Consider the following 23,894-nt stretch of genomic DNA (forward strand, 5'->3'; position numbering starts at 1 on the left):
AATGTAATTTAATTTATATTGGCAGCTTGATTAGACCGCTCAAGGAGAGAGTACAAGAAAACATTAGAGCGATTTGCAATTGTAATGAGACCTATCCCCTGGCAGTACACTATAGTACTGCTCACACCAATTCGAAAGTACTGCGAATCAATTTTCATGGGATTGCCATGGTTAAGGATAATCCACGAGGAGGGGATAAAACATTAGCATTGGGAAAATTGGAGTCTAAATGGCTCATCAAATTGCGAGCGGTGGACCAAGGGCTCAATACAGACAGAGAATTACATGTTTTCTTACGAGACTGAGCGTAGGTAACATCTGCTTACTGGTCTGTTCTATGTTTCTCCTTCCATCCAAAAAATGAATGCCTGTCTACATATTGTAAAACAATACTGAGCCGAATCCTGTTATTATAATCTGTCTTATGTTCTATGACCCCATGTGTGTGACATCAGATAATAGATTGTGGGGTGCTTCTGTATTTGCTTCTTTGATGATCAACATCCAGGGTAGTTTTAAGTAGCAAGTTTAAATGTTAAATTGTGTATCATAAATTCAATCACTACACTGTCCTTGGTCTGTGGGGTCTGTCTTTCTTATACAACATAGGTGATGGGATACATGACATCCTTTATCTGCAAATTAGGAGCGTTTGTGACTATGTGCACTCAACACTGAGACTACACGAGGACCCTTTGTTTGAACCATCCTCTTGACAATGATTATTGAATAAGTTAATGTCAGGTATTGTTGGGAGTCGTATGCCCCATGATGGCATCTGTTTACTATGCCTTTGTCTATATTAGGTTGTCTGTATACTATTGGTTGGTGACTTTGAGTCGGGATGGTGCCCGTCTTATGCTTTGGTGGGTCCTGACATATTTTCTTTGATAAGTATGCCTTAGACGAGTCCAATATGGCTACTGTGTCATTATTGACAACTTGGATTTCAGTACTGTGATATTAGTCACCCTTATGGATTGATGTTGATCATTACTTAATGGAGTAGCGGATTGATATTCATCATCATGAATATGACCATTTATTTAGCTCCTCGATATAGGGAACTACAATTGACTGTGTAACTTATTTTTTTTTCACCCCTTCTCCTATCAGTGGTTGGGATTGGGATAGCCAGAACTCAGGTGTTTATTCTGGTTCTTGATAATACAGGTCTTTTTGCTCCTCTGATCGCATTTTGTTTATACATTTCATGAATTTCTTTTAGGTTTTCATGTCGGTTTTTGACTATATATGGGGTGTACACAATATTCTAATATGGCGGCCCTCTGTACCATCGACACATACTTATTTAACAGTTTTGTTGGGGTCATGCGAGTGTTGTAACATGACTCCATTTTATCATGGGGCGGATTTACAATTTTTCCAAATATGGCGGCTTATACTTTATTTTGATCACGGACCTACCCAGGCATTGTGGTCAAGTGATTTTTGTTATGTGACTTTATTGTGTCATGCAGGGGATAAACAATTTTCCCGTAACGATACTTGGATTTTGGTTAGCCGTTATTTATATTTTCATCTGACGTAGTTTCAATAGTACTTAATGGTCATTCATTCTTACACTTCTCTGCACATTTTATTAATTCAGTTCAGCTACTTTTACATCTAGTTGCCCATTATAGAGGGGGCTTGTAGCACAGTTCAAGATGTCGTCACATTTTTGATTTCTGCCATAGTTTTCAATTGTAGTCTGGTTGCGGTCACGTGATTTCTGTCACATGACTACAGTTCGCCACTTCATAAGCAAGGAATGGAGAGGCCTGTACCATTTACTTTTTTCGCCACTTTCCACACAACAGTGTGTGCTGAGACGTCTATACTTGTAGGTGAGTACTTCCAGGATCTGTGACCATATTATTTGAGCAATTTGCGGACTACATTGGGTCCAATACTTACATGTATTTATGTATTTGTTTTGTTTTATCCTTAGGGGTCAACTTATCAGAGATGCACTGTATAAGGTCCAGGTGAGATTAGTCTACTCGGGACTGACAATTTTGTTGTCCTTTAAGTGTATTATTGCTACAGTGACAATCGACGACTTACTTGTTTCTTTCATTATATTTGAAAGATTGGGACTTTATTATTGAGTGAGTCTGTGTTGTTGATTTGTTGTTTGGCTAAACGCACTGACTCTACTAAGTTAGAGCTCTAGTTTAAGTTGCTTGCGTTTGTGTCATTCCAGGCCATATCGGGGCCCAAGACAGCTGTGAATTTGTGGAATCATACTAAGTGGCGGAAGGCCAGAGCAAGCAGTGGTACTCATGTTTTTGGTGAGTGTGATTATGGAAGCTCCTCGAGATAATGATAATATATGGATACCAGTTTGGTACCAGAGGCTCGAATATTTGACCACGCTCTATATCCATTTTCCATAGTAGCTTACATGTAGCTAGTTTACCATGTTAAGAGAAGGTTATCATGTCAACATTTTTCTCAGATGTGTTTCTTATTATGGTAAGACACATGTGTGCTCAGTTACAAGCATAGGAGGGATTTTGTGGCACTTGTTTGAAACCATGACACGTTCGTAGATGTTAATCACTGTTCTTAGGTATCATGCTTCATATTTTGTGTTTTGTGCTACCGCCACATTACGAATCCCGTCTTATGGCTAGTTAGTACTGCCATTTTCGTTATGCATATGGCTTTATGTCACACGTTTTTGATCTATAATGGCTTTTAACTTCTTTAGCCACTATGCAGTAATTGATACTTCATGAAGTTGTTCAGGCCTATTATGTAATCTTGAAATATTAATATCATTGTGTTAATATGTCTGAATACAATGTGTAACAACTCTTGTTTTCCACATTGAAAGTATTACAGTGTCAACACATTTGAGATTCATTATTTTAGTGAATATAAATTTCTTCTTTTTATTATATATAGTCTTGGATTATGTAGATCACGGTCTCCTTATTTGGATCCTGGTTCCACTCCCATCTGACGTGCTGCAGTGATGGATTGTTTATACATTACAGTTCGCCAATTTTCCCAATATTTGGTGGGTGCCTAGTTGTACCTTTATCATATTTAGACTTATACACCTGGTATTAGGGTCATAATGATGGTGAAGGTCTTACACTATCACACCAAGAGTGTGTGTGAAGTTCGCATTTCTGTTCACTTTATTTTCATATTCCAATATTTATTAACTAAGACATGTTCGGAGATTCCATGGCTTTTGGCACTCAGAGTCTTGGGTCTCTTTCTCTACACTCTTACTATTATTGTTTTTTCGGTGCTTCTTGATCTCTTCTTCTTCAACTGTACAATTTGTCTCCTCTTTCTTACTATATTTCAATGATTATCATCATAGAATTTAGGTTTGTCTTCCCTTATTGTATCATGGTTTATTAATCATATGTATAATATGAATTTTAATCTTGTAAGATGTGTTTTTTTAACGTTATCTTATAATTGTATATAGTATATTGATTGCAGAATATTTGTCATTCCAGCCTTGAAAAAGTCTGTGTATCAGGCGAAACACGTGTCGACTAATCGTGTGCTGGGAATTTTCATTTTTGGACTTCAATAAAGTGTATAAGAAAATTCCTTTTGATGATCTGATTGGATTACTTTGATCGGATTGGCGTTTCCTCATTGTCCTCGCTGTGCAAGAGATTAAAAACTACACTATGGTATTACTTTGACCCATGACCAACACTGTTTTTGGTTAATTAAATAAGTTAGGTTGAATGGTTGTGCTGCAATAGCTTCGTTCTCTCATGTTTTGTAACAGATAGGACAGCTCAACACAAAACTCACTTCCTCATACCCAACCAATCTGAATCATATCTATGGTGCCTCAACTTGCCATATTTTGCAGATAAACCATGTTAAACTGCTATAAGCAGTAAGGCTAGATGTGCACACCTGCCCTCAGGGGAGATTATCATGATGCAGGTATATTACTAGAAAGAAATGGTGACCTTACCGAGAATCCTGTATTTGCTTCAAACAGTTCCCCTCTGAGCCTCCCCATGGGATACTAAAAAACACTCCAGGAAGCAATAGAAGAATTTGAGTTGGAAGGGAAAGCTCTGAGACTACCTAGAGCCATAGTATTTAGACCAGCCACAGAGAGAGGATTAGGGCTCCCTAAAATGACACAGTACATTGAGGAGGTTCATCTCAAGAAGAATTCAGTGGCTCGAGAAAAAATGTATGGCCTGAGGCTTCGACGAATCACCAGGAGCATACTAATTGTATGGGACAGAGTCACAAAACAGATGGGTCTCACCTTGTTTTCCTTCTCATTCACTGCAATCCTAAAAACCCCAGAGTTTGTACAATAACTGTGAAAGGGGCATTAAGAGTATGGAGGGAGAAGGGGTAGTTGAGTCTGGGAGACATGTTTGACAAGTTAGGAGTATGGTCCTGTGAGCACCTCAGACAATCCTTCGGCCTCCGAGAGTCAAAGCGACATCTCAACCAACAAGTTTGGCGCTGTAATATGCAGTCTTCAATTAGGCAATACCTAGTCCAAATACTAACATTGATTGAGAGATGGCAGGTCACAAAGGAGGGGTACAAAAGACTTGTCTCTGAATTAAATAAATATATTATATGTGAAAGAGAGGCTGAAAACACAACAGTACAGAGATGATGAGAGATGAAAGTAAAAGTAAAAAAAAATTATTGACTCTCATACCATGGGAGACAACTACCATGGTGTGGGGATTTTTAGTTATACATCTTTCAATAACATACTCACACTTTAAGAGGTTGTTGTAAAAAAGTTAAAACACTGTAAAGGTGTGACGAATGCCCATCATTTTTAATAGAGGCTCCCATTAATCATTTACTATATTGATAGGAACCACCCTGACTGCAGTTTCTGCCAATGTTCCATGGAGGTAATCGACACCTCTAGTTACAGGTGAGTGTATGTGTGGCTGTCTAAATAATAAAAATGATGAGAACCCCCCCTTTTCTTTTTGGTTTCCCTTCTCATTTCCCATCTTCTCTCTGGTGTTCCCACATAGTTCCTACGAGGTTCCTTACCTCTACTCCCAATCCTTTAAAAAAAATGTTTTTCTGCACGCTATTCTTCTGCTTCTTTGTCAGGTATTTGACTTTGTTTCCTCATGCTGAGTGGGTTGAAGACATAGAAGACACATTCAAGTAACATGATTTTACTTTATGATCAACACTCTTGCCTTTAGTTTTTTAATAGAATATAAAATAATTCATAAACATCCCAATCTCCAAGAAAATGTGAGAATTCTTTACTACCTGACTCAGTGACCACGTCAGGCTAGGCTTGCAAATTGTCCTTGTGTACTAGATGGTAAACTGTTACTTTCTGTTGGTACTGACCCAAATAAAAGATGTTCAAAACAATGTTTTTCCACATTCGATCATTGGCCAAATCAGATTCAACTGTCTGGAGAAATGAAAATTGTATTCTCCAATTTCATTTTTCGACATTTCAGTTAATGCCATACTTGTCTTAGTTCAGTTGTGTGTAAACATGAAATAAATAAGTAGTGGAGGTTATATTCCACTTCGTTGGATGAGTTGATTAATGACAAAGCATTAAATACATTTGCTATTACAATACAATGCTAACATAATTGGCATGCGAGACCATAGCATACCTGTTTTCATTGCTAATTGAAGAGATAGCTCATTTAATACATCTATTTTATGATGAAGGTAAATACCATTCCATATTGCAACCTATGACAGTTTGCTTTATCTTTCCAGTTTTTAGATTTTTCTTGAATAAGAGCACACATAAGTATATCATTTATTGTAACTTTTAATTGAAGAGTATGCTTGTCCTTTATTCGACATCCAAAAAAGGATATTCCTTGATGAAAGCTAAACATTAGATTTTAGAATAGCATTGGTCTTCTTTCAAACATGAATCCAAAATAGATTCACTAAGTATTGGAAGTTTATTCTAATTAACATAAAAAACATGTGGACTAGACTTCTAAAAAGAGATGAGCACAACCAACACTGCTCAAATATTGAAAGATTAATCTTATGAAGGCAAAATAAAGTAAAACATAATGATTTTTTGGTATTGGTAGTGTAGGAAGTAGACTGGATTTTTTCCAATAATCTTCCACCATTGAAGAGACAACGAATATTGAAATACTTTTCCCATTCTAATTACATTTTATGTTTATCCCTATTAAATCCAATTTACTGAAACGGATAAATAATGTAAGCTTTTTAAGGCAAATGTGATTTGGCAAAATGGAGGATTTTGTTATCATTAATATGGTTTCTGAAAAGTTAGGCATATCTAAAACATCTATGATTGTATCCTATATATTTATGATCAAGGCTACAGCCGATACGCATCAGAAAAACCATTCCAATAAACTTTTTGTTTTGCATACAGGAGCATATGGGCAATCTCTCTTGATGGGAAAGGAAATTGCTTCATCGTTTAGGGATTTCAGAGCCCAGCTCAGACCACCGCACCAAGAAGCTTGCATGAGGTTGTTTGTATGGGATATATATATGCGCCTGCCAAGCCACAGCAAATACTCCCCTTCCAGCAAGGGAGACAGATACATTCTCCTGCTTGCTGGAAGCAGAACATTTGTCTGTTTCCCTGCCCACTATCAAGAGAGCAGAGAAACAGACAAATTGCTTTTGGACACCGGGAGTTCCACGTTTAGCCTCTCTCTGTGTCTGAAATCAATGCGGGTGCCATCAGGAGGTGGGGAGCTGGCAGGGACCGCAGGCGCCTTCAGACTCCCACTGCAGTCCCAATACAGAATGGGTGCCGTGGGGGATGGGGTCCCCAAGGGGGTCGCCGAGGCCAAAATCAGCCAAATGGCCATGCCCTGGGGGATGGGGTCCCCGGGGCCGAAATCGGCCTATTAGAAAGATTATTTTTTTAAAGCCAGGCCCAGTGGATGGGGTGCCAAGGGCCAAAATCTGCCTGGGGAGGGGGGCGCATGGGGAAGTTGTTGGAGGCCTCCTGGTGCACAACTTGTTGGGAGATGAAGTCCCCTTGGCTGCTTAGAGTCCTTGGGGGCCAACAACCCTTCCTGTTACCTCCAATAAGCCCCACGCAGCAGGATTACTGAGAGGTCATCAGAGGCCATTCCCTTTCTCCACCACTCTACAACCGTGCCTCCTGGTGCACTGCTTGATGGGGGATGAAGTCCCCTTGGCTGCTGAGGGTCCTTGGTAGCCATCAGCACCTCCTGCTACCTTCAGTAAGTACCACACAGTGGGATTGCTGAGAAGTTGTTAGTAGACCCCGCTCCCTTTCCTCACTACTCCACAAACATGTATACTGGTGCACTACTGGTTGGGATTGAAGTCCCCTTGACTGCTGAGGGTTCTTGGGGGCAAACTACCCCTCCAGTTACCTCCAGCAAGTCCCACACAATGGTAATGCTGGGAGCTCATGGGAGGCCCCGCTCCTTTCTCCAGCACTCTGCAAATGTGCCTCCTGGCACACTACTGGTTGGGGGATGAAGTCCCCTTGACTGCCAATGGTTCTTGGGGGCCAACAACCCCTCCCATTGCCTCCAGTAAGTCCCACACAGCAGGATTGCTCCACCACTCTGCAAACACACCTCTTGGCGCAGCATTAGTTGGGGCATGAAGTTCCCTTGCATGCTGAGGGTCCTTATGGGGCCAAGAACTCTTCCTGTTACCTCCAGGAAGTCCTATACAGTGAGATTGCTGAGAGATCATTGGAGGCTCAGTCCCCTTTCTCCACCAATCTGCAAACAATCACTACTTGTTTGAGGATGAAGTTCCTTTGGATGCTGAGGGCCCTTGGGAGCCAAGAAGCCCTCCGGTTACCAGCAAAAAGTCCCAGACAACAAGATTTCTGAGAGCTGTTCGGAGGCCCTATCTCTTTTCTCCACCACTCTGCAAACATACCTAGTGGTCTAGTGGTTAAACAAAAATAGAAATTCAATTAAAAACCCAAAAGTTACAGGGGCTTTATGGTTAGGAAATAGTTTTAAACAAAACACAGAAATTCACTACAAAAACAAAGGTTACAGGGACTTTATAGTTAGGAAATAGAATTTTTAAATCCATAGAAATTCACTGAAAAAATTAAGGTTACAGGGACATTAATGTTAGACTCAGATTTCCATCATACAAAACCATGACATTCAGCAGTTATAGTTACGTGAGGTATCTATAACTTACGCTACCACAATGCATTGCTTATGACCTCACAAACTATGCCACTAATGACATGGTCAGTGACATTACTTATGACATCTCAAATGACTTCAATGATGACATCATCCACATAACCACTCACACACCGACTCACAGCCCCATATAACCTCTCATACATCCAGTCAAACATTCGAAGAACCACTCACATACCCATTCATAAACCCACACAAGTACTCGCACAACCACTCTCTCCTCCTTAGAGCTACTCACATACCCAGTCACTCACTCAAACAGCCACTCACACAACCATTCACTCACCTATGCAGCCAGTCATAGAACCAGTCACTCACACAGCCATACACTCACCAATACAGCTACTCACACACAGATGTATTCACCTATATGGGAACTCATACATCCATGCAATCACTCACACACTCACTTACACACCCACATAACCACTTACTTACCGTTTCACACATCCATAAAAACACTCGTATATATGCTCACTATACAGTCATTTACACACTCACTCTCAAATACAACCATTCACACACCAACTAACTTAACCAAACATTCACTCAAACAGTCACCCACTCACCCATATAGCCACTACCATACCCAGTCACTCATTCATACAGCCATTCAGACACCCATACAGTAACTCAAACAGCCACTCACTCACCCATACAGCCACTGACATACCGACTCACTCAGCAACTTAGTAATTTACATACCCACCCACCCACACAGCTACTCATATACCTACTTATACAACATTGTAGCCACTCACACACCCAGTCACACACCCATACAGCCACTCACCCACCCACAAAACCACTCACATACCCATACAACCACACAGATACCAACTCATGCACCCATGCAACCACTAACACAATCACTCACACACCTACAGACCTGCTCCATTTTGCCATTCTGCTCTTTTTTCTGTCTTCTGTTTGCCTTTTTCTGCCCCCTAATTGGCCTATTCTGCCCTCTGGTTTCCTGGTTTAAATTGGGCCCCCATCCCCGGGTGGATTTTTGCCCCTCTGGGCCCCATCCCCCAGGGCCCGGCCACACACAAATCAAGGGGGGCCTCATATCCCCACTTCCTAGACCGATTTCAGCCCCGGGATTCCATCTTCAGCCCAGCCACACACAACTCAATGGGGGAGGGGGAGTCCCAAACTGGATACCAACACTTCCTGGTTGAAGTGTTGGCAGCTGATCAGATCTCTGCATGAGCTCGTTATTATTTGCGAAGTCATCGCGGCCACATATGTCCAAATTTAGATTCCTTTGAATTTCTCACAAACTACTAAACAGATTTACACCAAATAACTGAAAGCGTGATCTGTGTAACAAAATCTGTCTTTCTTCCATATTAAGTGTAATTCCGCCCAGCAGTTCGGGCTGTAGTCGCGTTCAAAGCTACTATGAGAACTAACATAGAAAACACACGTTTTTGACCTCCCCTTTCTCTGAGCTCCAACTTGATGGATCACCCCAAAACTTTCCATGCACAGCTAAATTCTCCAGCGTACGTTTTTTGGAAACTTTTGTAAAGATTCGTCAAACTGTGCCAGAGATACAGGCAAGTAAAGCAAGCTTTTCCTATGGAAACATGGTCCTAACTATAACTACCTACTGGTCAATGGCCATGTCATGAGTGATGTAATATGTGAGGTTATGACAAGTAGTGCATTATGGGGACATAAGTAATAGTTAGCTCAGGTAACTATAACTGCTGAATTTCACTGGTTTTGTGTGAGTGAAATTTGATCCTAACTATAACGTCCCTGTAATCTTTGTTTTCTTCAGTGAATTTCTAAGGTTTTAAAAAAAAATCTATTTCCTTACTATAATGTCCCTGTGACCTTTGTTTTTTTAAGTGAATTTCTAAGTTTTTTCAAGTTTTAGTTCCTAACTATAACATTCCAGTAACCTTTGTTTTTTGTGTGAATTTCTATGATTTTTTAACTAGTAGTTACATTTGCAGAGCGGTGGAGAAAGCGGGTGTGGCCTCTGACCAGCTCTCAGGAATCCCACTTTATGGAACTTACTGTAGGTATTAGGAGGGCTTCTGGCCTCCAAGGTCCCTCCACTTCCAAGAGGACTTTACCCACAACCAGTAGTGAACCAAGAGGTGCATTTACAGATTGGTGGTGAAAGGAAGTGGGCCTCCGACCAACTCTCAGCAATTGCACCGTGTAGGACTTACTGGAGGTGACAGGAGGGGTAGTTGGCCCCGAAGAACCCTCAAGAGCCAAGAAGCCTTCATCCCCCAACTAGTAGTATGGTAGGAGGCGCTTTTGCAGAGTGGTGGAGAAAGGGGGCATGGCTGACCAAAACTTCTCAGCAATCTCACTGTGTGGGGCTTACTGAAGGTAGCAGGAGGGCTAGGTGGCCCCCAAGGACCCACAGGAGTAAAGTGGACTTCATTCCCCAACCAGTAGTGCGCCAGGAGACATATTTGCAGAGTGGTGGAGAAAAGGGGCATGGCCTCCAAAAGACCTCTCAGCAATCCTACTTTGTGAGACTTACTGGAGGTAACAGAAGGGGTTCCTGGAACACAAGGATCCTCAGCATCGAATAGGACTTCATCCCCCAACCATTAGTGCACCAGGAGATGAATTTGCAGAGTGGTAGAAAAAGTAGGTGGGCCTCTGTTCACCTCTCAGCAATCCCCCTGTGTGGCAATTAATGCTAGCCCCCCTAACCCTCTGCGGCCAAGGGGTCTTCATCTCCAACCAGGTGTGCGGCAGTTGGCACGTTTGCAGAGTGGTGGTGAAAGGGAGCGGGCCTCCAGCTAATTGCCGATCCGTTTTTTTTTTTATTAATGGAGGGGGCCGCACGGCCCCCTTCCCTAGGCTGATTTTGGCCCCAGAGACCCCATTCCCCTGGGCCATGGCTTTTTTAATACAGGAGGGGGACTGGGCCAATTTAGTTCTGGAGCCAGGCGTTTTTTTAATCGGGGGCACGCAGCCCCCCCAGCCAATTTCAGCCCCAAATTTACCAAACAAGGAGAGCGGGCTGCTCGGCCCCCTCCCTGGCCAATATTGGCCTTCCTTCAGGCCCGGCTTCTATTCTGGGTGTCCTGGTCCAACCCTGTCAATGCCAGCTCCCCATCTCCTCCAGGAGTCAACATTGCTTTCAAAGAGAGGGAGATGCTTGACATACAGCTCCCTCTCTGTGAAAGCAATTTTCTTCCAGCAAGCGAGAGCATATGTACTGCTCTTGCTTGCTGGAAGGGGAGCATTTGCTATGATGCTCCCACCAAACCATAGCAAACAGCTATGTCCTAAGGGTGGGCCAGCCCTGGGAGGTGGCGGTCTCCAAGGCCATCTATGACTCCAGGAGGGGGGCTGTGCAGCCCTCTTCTTTCAAATTTGTTGGGCATGCCTGCGGAGGTGGTGGGGTGCTGCCCCTCTACCATTGTTTTTGAAGTATTTGGCCTCAGGGAGGTGGTGGTCCCCAGGGCCCCGGGGGAGTCTTGAGGCACCCCAGTACAAACTAATTTCAGCCTGTAAAGGTGGTGGTCCCCAGGGGGTCCAAAAGGCCCCCTGGGGTGGTGGTCCCCAGGGCAAACATAAGCCCAGGAGGGGGGCCGTGTGCCCTCTTCCCTTATTTCCAAAATGCCCCCGGGACCTGGCCCACCCGGGGTACTATAACTAATTAAGTGCCGGAGCTGCGCCTCATTTTTTTTTTTAATCTTCAGAAATGTAGAAAAAGAAAATGCTCTTTTGGCCCTGAAGGGACCCTCCCAAGAGGCCTTGGGGGTCAAGGTATATCTACCCTGCCCCTTTTCTTTTTTTAAAATGTTTTTTGGGGGAGTCAGCTCAAGCCAAGTCCCAAGATGGCTGCCAACACTTCCTGGTTTGAAGTGTTGGCAGCCAATCAGATCTCAGCACGACTTAGAGAGGAGTCATGGTTCTACTGCATCCCTATATATACAATTTTGGATTTTGGTTAATGCTTCCAAAACTACTGATCGGATTTACACCAAATCAAAAAAGGCATTTCTCTGAACCAACATCTACCTTTCTACCAAATTTGTTAAAATTCCGTTCAGCAGTTTGGGCTGTAGCCTTGTCTAAATTAACTATGGAAATTAACATGTAGAAAACGTGTTTTTGGACCCCCCTCCCTTTTTCTCATCCCCCACTTGATGGATCACCCCGAAATGTTCAGGGCACCAGCTGAATTGAGTGGTAAACTAGTTTTAAAACTTTTGCCAGGATTCATCAAATGACACCAAAGTTAGTCAGCAAAAAACTCTCTTCCTATAGAACCTACATCAAACTATAACTACCTACTGCAATATATTCATGGTACATAAATACGGGGAATAGTAAATCTAGACTTCCCTAAATGCACTTACCTTTTGATATTTTGTCCCTTGACATTTTGTCTTTGATATTTTTGTACCGCAATATTTTGGGGAACAATATTCAGTACTACAACCCAGAGGATCATTGCGTGCCATGTTGGAAGTCTGAACAGGTTCTGCTGCATGGTTGTCGATAAGTTGTTCCAATGGAGGTTGCTCCTATGGGATGTCTTTTTTTGTGCCTACCCACCACCCACTTAATCCCATACTGCTACCAGACCTGAAATATACCTTTTCTCCCTGGGATAGCTGCAATTGTTAGATGTCACTCTTACCTGTAGTGGTGTAGTGTACGTCTAGTGCTTATCTACATCCTTTAGTATGAGTGATACTGGCCTCATTGTACATGTAGCAGCTTATGTGCAGTTTGATATAATTAAAATAGTCAGATTGCCATCTTTGTACAGTACACCTCTGGGTAAGTGCAGTAGCCTTATCTTTCAAAGGTCAGATCAACAGTTTAGGTGCAAGTCCCTTACTTGCTTGCCATATATGACCACAGGCAATTCTCCATCTTTCATGTTTTTGTTATTTTATTCTCAACTTGTACTGACAATATTTCTTTCTTTTATCAAACATTTATTTCCCCATCCCTTCTGAAGATCAACTAATTGCAGAGAGAATTCAATGTGATGATGCATGAATGATTAAAATACACATTGGCAATTCTGATTTTATTTTTCCACTCGATAGCTTTATTCTACAACATCAGCCCACACAAGCCTGCCAGCACATTAATCATCATTTATATAATTATCCACAACATTTCAGACCACTGTCAAAATCAAAATGATGTTTTGAGTTAATTTCTAAAGGCTATTCATTCTGATGAACAAAATGGGCTGTCGTTTTCAGTAATCATTCTAAATAAAATATATAGAAGGCATATTCAACTTCATATTTATTTCCTTAAAGACTGTACTGCAGAAGCAAGCTCAGTAGTTCATGCACCTTCTTGCATCAGGAACAGAGGAGCCATATGTTCCCAGTGGCCCTATGAATAACCATTATTTTTTCATTTTCTGTGCAGATATCAGGTCGAGGATTTAAACAAAAATCATAATTCTGAATGTTAAATTTAACAACATTTTTCTCATTTCCTCCATGCCACCATTCAAAAGAGTCTCGAAAAAATTTAAATAGATCTAGTAGGGCTTGTGTTATTAGATGTTCACAAGAGCATAATGCATATCTGCGCCTGTTTCAGTGCTACCTTTGGTATTATGTAAGGCACATCAAGATGCGGGACATGCACACACTAACTGTGGGGCCGTTTCTACACTACACTTCCTTGGCAAGTGTACCCTTGGCTCTTCTTTAGAATGAGTAAGAAAGCACCATAGAGGGAAACATCTGTGCCCCAGGCCAAAGGGCACCTTGGGCAGGGCAACTAGGCACTGACTAGTAGGGCAGTTGAGCCCACACCTCAGTTTTACTGCATCCAGGACAGACCCGGAGAAATAGAGAATCACATCAGAAACTGGTGATCCCTCACTGATAGCTGTTGGTTAATTCTCACTATCAGCTCAAGAGTCCCTCTTGGTAAATTTCGCCTTCGTGCAAAAGGTTAAATTTCTGAATGAAAAAGAGCTGCGTTTTTACTGTTACCAACCAAAGCGCCAGGTTATTTGTAATCAGGCACTAACTCGGCATCAACTCCTCGAAGGTTCAAAGTTTGCTCACCCATCCGAGGCCTGCAACATGGAAAATGTGTACAGCCAAATGCATGCCCTCATTTCGATTATGGCTTAGAGTATGTCTGAGGTATACTGCTCATTGGGTGAACCTGGTCACACACAATGGGGCATATTTACAAGAGAATGGCAGAGTGCGGTGTTAAGCTAAAATTGCTAAAGCCACGCTCTGCAATTTTGAAAGCACAGGGATTCACCGTATTTACAAGAATGTGATGCACCCCTGAGTTTCCCCCAGCGGTGGCACTAAAGCTGGCCTAGTGCCAATGCACGCACCCTGGCACTATAGTGCAAGGGGCCCTTCCTGCACATAAACAATCAATAATGGCAATTTGTAACTTCTATGTGTGCTGCTTTATGCAGCAGACATAGAAGTTGCAACTCGTCATTTTTAAATGCTTGTTTATGTGCTGGTCTGCAGGCCCATCTACAGAACTAAACAAACAGTGGGTGCACTACAAAGGAATACTGTGCCATTGCTTTCGCAGGCACCCATAATACTGCAGACAGGATGTCCAACAAAGTGATCAAGCCCAAGCATGCTGTATGCATTGCTTTTTCTTTCACAGTGTGCGAGATAGTGAATTATTAATTGGGAAGGATGATCACTATCTTGTTAAGTCCAGTTAAATATTTCAACAATTAAAAACCTGAGCTCAATCCCTGGTACCTATTGCAAAGAGCAGACAGATTGTAGAGAAGATGTGTAAAACATTCAGAAGTACCAAACACCAGAAGTACCAAAATAGTTAAAAACTCAAAACACACAACACAATAAAAATACCTTTCCAAGTTACAAAACTAGAGAGTAAGTTAATGAACAAAATGACACCAAAACAACCAAAAACCAATTAGGGTAACTAGACATTTGAATTGTAAAAGATTTAAATAAAAATTGTGTTAATATTGACAGATTCTATTCAATGCATACAATAATTAAATTTGACCCACAACATGCTTCTAAACTCTGCACTTTAATCCAAGTACATAAATCTGGAGGATAAAAGGAGGATGAAACACAATTTTAGTGACATCATTAAACCACAAACCTCAAACAGAATAATCTTAGATCAGACTTTCTTGCTGCAACAATGTTGAGCAAAGTCACATTGTGTTGGTTCCTTGTGAATGAAATACAAATTAATCATTGTCTCTCTCTTTCCTTTCATTGAATGGGATGTTGGTTTGTGGTTGTGCAGGTGTTTATCAGGGGAAACAGCCACTACAACGCAGGCATCACATTGCAATGCCATTACAACGTGGTTGTTACAACGACCGCGTTGTTACCACACAATGCCATTACTACGCAAGTCATTACATTGACTTGCAGTAGATGGCGTGCTAACATTAGAAATAGTATAGTTTACTATTCCAACACCATCCCTACTGTTACGTAGGCTGGAGTTTGAATATTTGTTTATCAGTGTTTATATGTTTACACGGATTGTTTCCATTATGAGGGTTTTTATCAGTTACTAAGGTTTTAATCTTGCTTACTTTATTATGTACTTTTATGGCTATGATTAGCTGAATAAAGTATTGTTGATGATTGCTGTTTGATCATCTTTTGTTCATCTAAAATTAAACAAACAACACTTTTTTAAGTATAGTAACACTATCAGCCCTTCTCAGGTCTCAATATGCAGTCTTCTTTATTCTTTGTTATCGTAAATTTAATGTACATTTTTTTCTTTTCACAATGACATGTCAATATCAGTTTATAAAATGGAAGACAGAATTGTTCAGCTATTCATGCAGCTGGTGACAAGTACATGAGACAGGTGTCTGCAGGCCCAGGGTAAAGTAGACAATAATAGGTTAGTCCGAGACACTATATGCTGATTCCCAACAATATGAAAAGAGAAGGTGAGTGAGGAAGAGGAAAACTAGGGGCCCGAATATCAATTATGCCCTGGATGAAAATACTTAGGATATGCAAAGCCTGACATCAATAGTATCACCACAGGCTATCCATCCAAATAGATGAATGTACAGACATATTGAACAAGGATTTCAGTTACATCTGTTACTTGCTAAAACAAGTGCATTAAGTGTTAGTGGGTGATGCATATCTGATCATTGTGGCATTGTTAGTGGGATGGAGACAGGTCGGAGCTGCTCCAGACAATACATGTATAAGAGGTACAGAAAATGTGAGACTGACAAAGCTCCAGATCAAATGTGATATTAAGCTTAACTAGAACAAGTTCTGGAAATGTGGATACTCTTGTTTAAGATTTGAAAGCAAGGTGGGAGTGGCCCGAGTTAGAATAATCTAAACTATGTTACACCAAATGCTTCAAGTTTCAAGTTTATTTTATTTAGCACAGTTACTTAAAACCATTGCTACAAGATCTCATTACATGTCATCAATGTTTACAATAATAAAATAGTATAATAGTTATGCACCAAATGCATAAACTATTATACTATTGAGATAAGATAATTTTACTATGGATACTGATTATGTAAACTGTATCTATTGTTTTGAAATGCTGTACTGCCTGAAATTGTTCAAATGGTTGTTGTGCATTTAGACCCCAAGGCCAGACTCCATTTTGAGCAGGCTAAGACTTCATTTTATGCCTGATCATTGCTAGTCTAACTTTGACCTAGATTTGGTATGCGCTTATCTTCCGAAGGACCTGTAAATGCGTTGAATCATCTAGAAAATTATATTGATAAATCACTGATGGCAACATCAGTCTGGGGCATTTGTATTGTTATCTTTATTTCAAGGCCAGATAGCAGAATATATTATAAACAATGTAGTCTGAAGTGACATATTTTTACCATAGTGGTTAATACTAGGGTGGCTTAAGACTAGCATATTGATGCATGCAGGTTATGTCAGAAAATTCTCAAAGATTCCCCATGTAATATAAGGTCAGTGGCCAAAAGTAAAATTGGCCACTTAGAGAGAGACGTCCTTCGCCCAGGTTATCAGACAAGATACTGCCTGAGAGCCTGATAGAGACTGCCAGATTGTCATACTGCTGCAGCATCCAGTCCTATGCTGAGAGCTGATACTGAGCCCAGTCTGAGAGGAAAGACACTGATCTCAGCTAATGTGTGTTTTTCCTTCGAGGGAACATTCTCCCAGCTACTAATAACTACAGCTACTTGCTCCTTGATAATATGCCTGTTTAAATGCAAGTGAAGCTACTCCATGCTTTCATATTGAAGCTCATAGAGGTAGTCTTTAGAGTGTTAGGTTGCCAAATGACATTTTAATTATGTTAGATGGGTACCTAATATTCTAGTTGTTAGTGACATGCATTAGTGCTGCATTAATAATTTGTGGGTATTTTACATGTGCTAAGCCACAGGATGGGACTGTTGGAATGTAACACATTTAAATATAAAGGGGCTTATTTATGAGCCCTTGTGTCACTTTTGCGCCGCCGGTGCGTCACTTTTTGTGATGCACCAGCAGCATAAAAAATGAGCCTTGTTGCACCATATTTACAAAGTGACGCATCTAGGTAGATGCGTCACTTTGTAAACCCCGGCGCCACATTATACCTGCCCCAGGTATAATATATGCAGGGGGGCATTCTGATGCAAGAAAGGGTCGTAGAAGTGACGCAGTGAAATCTAATAGATTTCACTGCGCCACTTCTAGGACACAAATGCCTGCCTCATGGTAAGACTGACGCAGGCACATTTCACATGGGACTTGCCCATGTGTAATGACCCATTGCTGGAGTTGCGTCACTTTTGTGACACACTCCAGCAATGCCTCATTCTTGCGCCTACAGAAATATCAGAAATACTGACGTATCTGTAACTCCTTGCGACATGATGCGTCATACTGTAGATATGACGCATCATTGGTGTCGCAAGGGGGCGCAATGAAAAGTGATGCATCGCTGTTTTCTCGCAGTGATGCGTCACTTTTCATAAATGAGGCCCAAAGTGTATTTTCTCTTAGGGCAGAACTTGTGTGCGATGGTTTAAAGAACAAAATTGGGTTTGGATTACCACTGTGTCCCTGCCCCCCTTTTAAGGGACTGTTCGTAGCCCAGAAAGCACGGACACCACATCAACTATCTATTGAGTTGTACTTTCAAGCTCAAGATGCACTGAACTAAGTTAAGGCATCAGTGGGTGGGAACGGCAATCTTTGTAGAGGTATGGCAATGCTTCAGTTTACGCAGCAATTGCTTATTGGAAAATCAACAAAAATGTTGAAACCCCTGTGGCTTCAATTCCTAAGAGACTCTGTGCCTCTTAGCATGCAACTTCCTGATCCTCTTCAATTATTGGCCTCAGTGCTTCGAAAGCAAATTCCATTCCATATTGAGCACGTGAAGCATATTTTTCATTTGAGATGTCCAGAGCAATCTCTGAAAAATTTTAGAACTCATCCCTCTACCCCTTTTTCCAGAGAGGAGCGTGGCTGTCCACCTTAAAATAAAGACCTCTCCCTGTAGGGGAAAGCAGTAGGGCATTTTTCAGTAAAGATGTGGTACTCCACATCTCAGGAGGCCATTTGATTCTTAGTCTATGGTTCTGATTCCAGTATGAGGTAGAGCTTTATAATCGTAAACCAATAAGCATTTGCAGAAAGTGTTAAGAAAAATTGTGGAAAAAATGGGATGCAATGTCCCTGGTATCTTTTGAGTCAATTAGAATCTATTTCCACCTCCACGTGAAGTGTCAATTCAAGCACAAGCTATCAATAGCTCAGGATGTGGACACATTAGACCAAAGAATATTCTAGGCTGCTCCACCACTAAACCCTGCATTAGAAATGTCAGCACTGTAGCCCATTTGGGCAGAGACTAGGTCAAATTAAGATACTGTTAAAATACATTTAATTACAAAGTCACTTAATGAACAGTTTCTCTTCTAACTGAGCACTGTAGCGATGCATTCTTTTCTCATTGTTGGCCCAGTTACTGTCTCTGGATACCCGGTATTCTGACCTCTGTTGCTCATGGCATCTGCTGAACAGATCACAATAGTATGTGTGCTTGCCTAAAAATGTAAAACAAACGCGCCATAAAATGCAAAATGTTCAATTATCAGATGTGAGTTTGCATTACAACTTTGGCACTGTGCTAACACACTGCTCATGTAGCTACCCTGGATTTAGCCGTGCATTCAGAATGATAAGAAAGAGCAATGAAAATGCTGAGTTTAACACCCAGTAAGATAGTTATAAATGTGGAGGCTTTGCTCAGAGAATTGCTGCTCAGTTCAGAAGTGTAAGATACTTCACCAAGTACATTTAAAAATGTAACAGAGAGAGATTCCTATGTTTTCTTTAGGTGCTGCAGAAAAGATGTGTTTGGAAGTTCAACATTTTAATGTGAATCCTATTTATGCAAACGTTTGTTGGGAAATAGTGAGGAATTTCATTTTTCAGTAAATAAATACACCAATCGAGTGATTCATTGGATTTCCTCTTATCCTCCATGGTTTTTGTTTTAAAAATTGCTTAATTACCTGGCTAAATATTGCATATTGTTTAGCCAGGAGCCTAGCCTTTTTCATGTATTGTTTAGCCAAAATACCAATCCCTTTTCTTTGTGGCTCACATATAATCGCTGTACTTCATGACTTGCTATCTTCAAAGCACTCTGATCAGCTTTCAAATTTCAAAGGATTCTCCCCATCCTGGCCTCTTTCTAAGGATATAGCAAATATGTCATTCATTCTCTTAGTATGGAAGTAAAGCAAACCTCAGTGTTAGGTGGAAGTCTGATGTGTACTGGGTGGATGTGACTTTTCTTTGATAGCCCTAAATCACAGCATACAATTTTGCCCCACTGACGTTTTCTGAAATTGACGAACTGCCAATTCTTTTCCATGACCAAAGAACATAAAAGTCAGGTGTATCCAGGGCTGTCTACCCCTGATGTACTTTAACCTTGTAACCAATTTGAACAATGAGGCACTGGACAGGCCCACTGCAATGGCCACTGTAAGTGGTGGTAGCAGTCGCTGTCTCAAAGAAAGAGAAATCAATACTGCCAGCCTGCTGACTGACAGTTGGGGAAAGACTTAAAGGACTCTATGTTAAAAGAAAATTAGAAACAGAAGCTGCTATATTAGGACTTTTTGAAGTCACTGTGGTGGACTAGCACTCAGTCCACCTTTCAGAGGAGAACTAGAGACACCGAGCCTGGAACAATGCACTTGTCACCTCCAGAAAAAGAGACCAAGCCGAAGCCAGAAAAAGCTTGATGGGGCAGAAACCATGGTTCAGAACCAGTATATTTACAATTTCTTGTGTCTGTTTGCATATTTGTGCCACCAAACAGATTGGCCTTAAGCCCCTTTTCAGCGTTCAATTATCCAGCCAGTTAGAGCCTGATACAATAATGTTAGAACAATGGTCCTAATAAATCCTTAGGAAACACCATTGATTACATGGTGGGAGTTAGGTCCATGATAATTCAGTACATGTAAAATGGCTGCAAAACTCTTAGAGGCAGTCAGAAGATGATCTGATATGATTGGAATGCGAACAGACAGGACATAAGGTGTGGTGTTTTGTGGAAATGAAGCGATGCCACCGTGTAAGATTTTGATGAGTTTATTCAGTAAGAGAAAAGGCCCTCGATGTACCCAGCACTGCTGCCAGTACAACTGCTCTCCGCTGCTCTCCGCTTACATTCTAGAATCCCCCCATGTGCAGTTGCTAGGAAATCAACATACTTGAAAGACAACACTTCATGAAAGTATGGTTCTAACATATCTCCCTTCTAACAATAATAAAAAAAACTTAACTGTGAACATACCCCCTGCAAGAATAAAAACATTAACTTGAAATGTAATTAGCACTTAAATACTAATCACAAATATAATCATTAAGAAATCTAGGTTTGACAATAGTACGAGAAGATTGACGAGTACTAACAGGATTGAGAATACATTTTTGTGATAAATCCATATCAGAAGTGGAATCACCATCTTTTCCGCGAATGGATTTAGAAGATGTACATCTTAGCCATTCATTTTGTTCAGTGGAATTACATATGGAGATCTTTCTAGTATTCCAACAATTACCATCCGCCAATTTTACACAATTGCCTTTGACATGTACAATCTCCTTGGGACATGACCATTTAGGTGTGCCTTTTTTAGATCTGTCACCTATATAGACTCTAACCCACATTCCTGTCCTAAAAAATCGAGGAACCTTGTGAATTTGAGAATTGTCTCTAAGACCATAAGAATCCTGATGTTTCTTAACACGCACTCTAATATCATCATGATTTACCACACTCTTGCGTGCTCTCTTCATCCACGCCGGCACAGCTACTGTGCAAGGTATTCTACCTTTGAGAATGCTGAAAGGAGTTTCTTTGGTGACAGAATGAAGAGTAGTCCTATAACTCCATAACATGTTTCTCACCTGTTGTTTATAATTTAAACCACTTTTGCTAGCAAGTTGTATACTTTCTACTAGCACTCTATTGAACCTTTCCACAAGACTGTTTCCCCTAGGATGATACAACGGAGTTCTGGTATGTTTAATTCCCCATGTATTTAGAATTTTTTTTAATTCAGCTGAAATGAATTGCGAACCATTGTCTCAGACAATTTCAGCTGGACAACCTTCCCTTCTGAAAATATCTTCGCAAAATGCAATTACAATACTGGATTTTACTTCTTTTACAAATGTTACTTCAGGTCACTTTGAAAAATAATCTATCATGACAATAGCGAATCTGTCACTGGTACCAAGAGTTTCAAATGGAGCACATATATCAATGGCTAGTTTTTCCCAAGGTGATTCAGGTAAAGGTATAGGATCAATTGTGGACTCTTGGGTGGTATGTGATTTGTCACTCAAGGCACAAGCCACGCAATCACGTACAAATCTTTCTATTTGAGTATCCATACCTGGCCACCAGAAATCTTCCCTGATGCGCCTTTTCAAAGCAGACATGCCACAATGACCCTCATGCATGAGACTTAATAGTCTAACTCTTAGACTTTGTGGAACTACAAGACGACAACCTCTTCTCACCAAATTTTTTACAATGGTAAATTCAGACCATATAAGTTTGAAAGACTCTAAGGATTCCGGATGCAACTTCCACCCTTGAATGTCTGTAAGAGCTTCCATGAGGTTCTTAAGAGTGATATCATCTTTGGCAGCAGATATCCATTCCTCTTCAGATATAGCACTACACATGTCATTAATGTCTGCTATCATCCATTCATCGTCATCATTCACACTAATATTATCAATCGGCAATCTAGACAGGCAATCTGCATTTACATTTTTTACCCCAGGGACATATTTAACATCAAAAGAGTATTCTTGAAGTCGATAAAACCATTTGGCAATTCTGGGAGTTGCTTTAGCTGATCCTTTTGTAGAGAAATGACTCACCAATGGTTTATGGTCAGTTCTTAACGTAAATCTAATGCCCCAAACATATATGCGAAAATGTTGGACACCCCACCAGCAAGCAAGAGCTTCTTTTTCGACTGTGGAATAAGTATGTTCTGCACACTTTAAAGTACGAGAAGCAAATGCTACCACTCTTTCTTTTACCTCGTGTATTTGGATGAGGACAGCACCAAGACCATGATTGCTAGCATCTGTGGATATGATAGTCATGTCATTAAGATTAAATGGTTTTAAACAAACTGCTTTTGCAATGGACTTCTTTATGCTCTCAAATGTAGTTTGGCACTCATTAGACCAGTTAAATTTTATTCCCTTCTTCATAAGATTTCTTAATGTTTTTATTCTTGCAGGGGGTATCTTTAACGTTGAAAACGTGGTACTATCCTTCGATTTGCATCCCAATTCAAAATGGATACACGCACGCTGTGCGTGACGTGTAGCAGTGCAATCTATCCCGTGAGCCTCAGTGTTCGTCAGAATCATTCATCAAAGGAGAACAGGCTCGAGCAGCTAACGCGCGCTACCTCCACCAAGCGTGAGTCTCCTACTTAACGGTGAGCACAGCTAAACCAATTATTTTAAAATGAAATCACACACCTTGTAATGCAGAGGATTGGCAAAAGTTCGGAAGGTGATCTTGAATTCAAGGGCCTTATGTTTCCGTCTTGTTTAACGAGGTTGATATAATACGTTGATAAAGGTTACTTCATCTTGATGAGTGTCCCACGGCGCATCCAATAGGATCCCACCCTCGTCGCCACTGTGGAAATGAAGCGATGCCACCGTGTGAGATTTTGATGAGTTTATTCAGTAAGAGAAAAGGCCCTCGATGTACCCAGCGCTGCTCCCAGTACAACTGCTCTCCGCTTACATTCTAGAATCCCCCCCATGTGCAGTTGCTAGGAAATCAACATACTTGAAAGACAACACTTCATTAAAGTATGGTTATAACATATATACAGTCTGGTGGGCTCTGGGCTTTAAATATATGTGGACTTGTTCATGCACATTGTTGAAATGGCAGGGAATGTAAACTATTTTCTTGTCTTTGAGACCCTTAGAAATGCGCACAAAATACTGGATGTCAAGTGCCTTAAATTAAACTATGAAAGTGTCGACAAACTGATGGTCACCATTTGACGATAGGATCATCAAAGTGATCCCTCTACCTGATCCTCTGTCCCATAATAAAAAGAGAGTTCATCTCTTGCCCAGTCAAAGTGAGGAGCTACAGAGTAAGTGCATGCAGAGCCTGAGCCATTTCTCTGGCTTATTTTCA

Source organism: Triturus cristatus, chromosome 2_1 (genome assembly GCF_964204655.1).
Source record: "Triturus cristatus chromosome 2_1, aTriCri1.1, whole genome shotgun sequence".
In the NCBI taxonomy this organism is placed as follows: domain Eukaryota; kingdom Metazoa; phylum Chordata; class Amphibia; order Caudata; family Salamandridae; genus Triturus; species Triturus cristatus.